Genomic DNA, 3,646 nt, shown 5'->3' on the forward strand with positions numbered 1-3,646 from the left:
ACTACTTGTGCTCTTGATACGTAACTACCACGTGACAATATATAAACTATTGCCATCTTGTCTGGGGCCCTACAACGCTAATATCAATGTGCTGCATAGAATACAGAAAAACGCTGTAGGTTGTATACTCGATGTCGCTTACTTAACACATACTCGTCCTCTATTCGAAAAGCTCAATTTTCTGCCAATCTCTAACATTTATGAAAATATGTTACGACGAAATTATATGACCAGTATTAAAAGAAACAACGACACCCTAAAACGTATTTCCAACTTAATAGCAAAGCATAAGGCGGTCAGTACAAGGAGTTCTGGAATATGGGAAGTACCAAGGTCTAGAAAAAATTACGTTTATCAAATGCTACGTTTTCGACTACCCTACCATTTGAACAAGGCAAACATAAAGTAATGCTTATTTCTGCGCTAGGATAAACATATTTCTAGATGCAAATATGTATCTAGACGTATGAATGCTCTTTGAACAGGTTCAATTCTTGTATAATGATGTTTGTTTTGCATTGTGCATATCGAATCCTTATGTATATGTTACTGTATGAAATATTTTCATATTTGTGTCCTAATAGAGATGTACATAGGGCTGCATTTGTTTTATTATCTCGTGTATTTTGTGATGTACTTCATGACAAGCTGTATTTATAATAATTACTCATCATGTAAACTTTACTTGTTTGTAATACTTGTTCATAGTTATCATGATTAACGTGTTGCAGTTATTAGTGTGGAAATCCTATTTTTCCAATTACTATTGTATTTAACCGTGCTAAACCTTTGTTGTATTTGTTGCTGCCTGTGAAACGGGGCCATGGACCACGTCAAGCCGTGCTGGCTTTTTGTCCGCGGTCCTCAGCATCAGTTGTATGTTGAAATAAACTTGATTGGATTTGATTTGATTTGATTAGACTACTGGACAATAGTGTTCAACAAACAATCAGACTAATGAAGCGGATATCCAACAGAAGCTATTGCATCAAGGAGCACACTCTTATTCGATTAATAGAAGGATTCGTAGAGAGTCGTGTAGTATATGTGGTCCCTTACCTTAAGTTGTACGCTGCGGAAAAAGTCAAAATAGAATGCATAATTACAAGGGCGTATAAGTAAGCGTAGGGACTTCCAGCAAATTCGTCAAAAGAGAAGTTCCTGGTGCTCGGTGTGTACAGCAGATTAGACGAACTTATTGAGGCCCAGAGAGTGGCACAGTATAAAAGATTCACACGAAGTTGGACGGGGAGACACATCTTAGAGGACCTTGGAATAACCTACGAAGCACAGCATAGACTGCGGAGAGACACCCGAAGGAAAACAAGGGAACATCTCTCAATTTGGCACATCGCACATTGGCAGCAGTAGCAGCAGTGTGCATCTCAGCGCTCTAAGCCCGAACCTCTATACTTTTGCAGACTGCACTCAGGTGTGACGTCGACAGTTCTACGCTGGGATCTTCCAAGTATCCAACAAGAAAGATCACGGAGCGCCTATCTACAGAGAATCTTCGCCGTATCAGACGCTGCTGGCGCTGTCATCTACCAGGAGGCTATAAGACTGATCCCCGAAAGCACGCCCATCACATTGGCAGCAGTAGCAGCAGTGTGCATCTCAGCGCTCTAAGCCCCAACCTCTGTACTTTTGCAGACTGCACTCAGGTGTGACGTCGACAGTTCTACGCTGGGATCTTCCAAGTATCCAACAAGAAAGATCACGGAGCGCCTATCTACAGAGAATCTTCGCCGTATCAGCCGCTGCTGGCGCTGTCATCTACCAGGAGGCTATAAGACTGATCCCCGAAAGCACGCCCATCATATTGGCAGCAGTAGCAGCAGTGTGCATCTCAGCGCTCTAAGCCCGAACCTCTGCACTTTTGCAGGTTAGTAACTGCATTATTATTTTTTGCGTAGCTTTTACTCTTACTTTTGATATTACTGCTGCTGCTGCTGCCACAGTGAACTATGTCTCCGGGAGGGCAATGCAAAGTATGTGAAGAAGAGTGCGATGATTCAGAGAAATCAGTGACATGCAGTGAATGTGATTGCACGTACCATACCGGAAAGTGTGCTGGCGTATCGCACACCACAGTAAAATCGAAGGGTGAAGCGTATCACAGAGCATGGCGATGCACAACATGCCGACGCTCCATGTCGCGTTCACAGCTAGCAGAAAAGATGGTCAAACAACCTGACGCGCAAGATGATGTACGCGTGTGGTTGAAGACTATTAATGACAAGCTGGACCAATTGCTACCCCTAAAAGAATCTGTCGAGAGGTTGGAAGATGCTGTTCACTTCATGAGCGAGCAGTACGATCAGCTTCTAACACGCACGGGAAAAAATGAACGCGATGTCGCGGATATCAAAGGAAGGTTACTAAAGCTTTAAGAACGGGAGGAGGTCACACAGCTTAAGGCCGGGGTTGACTACTTGGAATGGCAAAGCCGTAAACTAAACCTGGAATTCCACGGAATTCCGTAAACTTACAATGAGAATTTATTGGAAGAAATAAATGCGCTAGCAGGAAAGGCCGAGCTCCCACAACTTTTGCAACATGATATTGTGGCGATCCATCGACTGCCCGCTAAAAAAGGAAAAACGCCAGGTGCTATTTGTCGCTTTGCCAAACGAATGAAGCGAGATGAATGGTGGCAAAGCCGGAAGAAGCTGAGCAGTGTAGATGATAAGTTGTTTTTGCAAGAAAACTTAACCAAACGAACTCGTGCACTCCTTTTTGAGGTGAAAAACTGGGCAAAGATAAACGGTTTCAAGTACGTCTGGCATCACAATGGACGAGTCCTCGTGCGCAAAACTGACGGCGAAAATGCGGTGGCCATTTGAAGTTCTTGCGACTTGAGTAAACTAAGATAAGGAACACGGCAGTTTCTGAGATGACTAAATGATAATCATGGATAACGTCGACGCGGAACGTTACGTACTGCCGCATAGCTTTGAAAGGCACCTGGGACCAGTATATATGAAATCACAGAAGTGTTTTCATCTAAACATACGATCAGTAAAGCATAAAGTACCCGAACTTACTCTTTTTTTCCAGCAGCTTGATCACGTGTTTGACGTGATAATGCTTACAGAAACATGGAGCACAGATGACTCAAATGTTTTCCGTCTTCCTTCTTATAAAACTTTCAATGCTAACCGGACCAGTGGTCGCGGTGGTGGTGTATGCATCTTGGTAAAAAATACTTTCTCGTGTGAGTTACTTCAGACATTCTGCGTAAGCACAAGCGACTATGAGTTTATTTCGTTGAAATTGCAAAGGATTGTAATCGCTGTTGTTTATCGACCTCCGAACGGAATGATGACACCATTTTTAGAATGCCTAGAAGGTTTCTTTGCATTTGTAAATGATTACCATTTCGATCTCATTTTTGGTGGCGATGTGAATATTAACATGTTGAGCAGTGATCCGTCAAAGGTTAAGCTGGATGTTCTATTAAAATCCAATGGCCTTACAAATGTTATTAATCTTCCAACAAGAGTGACACTGAATACGTCTACATTGATTGATATTTTTGTTACAAATGTAATGCCGGAGAGAATCAGAGCTGGAGTTATCGCGGCTGAGTTGAGTGATCATTTGCCTATTTTTTTATGCTGTAGTAAAAAGGTGAACATGAAAC

General features: G+C 42.4%; 1 pseudogene; it reads left to right on the forward strand.

Moving 5' to 3' along the window:
• The first annotated feature begins 2,180 nt into the window (after nucleotides 1-2,180).
• On the forward strand, nucleotides 2,181-2,876 carry LOC140216316 (uncharacterized; annotated as a pseudogene).
• The last annotated feature ends 770 nt before the right edge of the window (nucleotides 2,877-3,646 follow it).

This window comes from Dermacentor andersoni, chromosome 3, assembly GCF_023375885.2.
Source record: "Dermacentor andersoni chromosome 3, qqDerAnde1_hic_scaffold, whole genome shotgun sequence".
NCBI lineage: Eukaryota > Metazoa > Arthropoda > Arachnida > Ixodida > Ixodidae > Dermacentor > Dermacentor andersoni.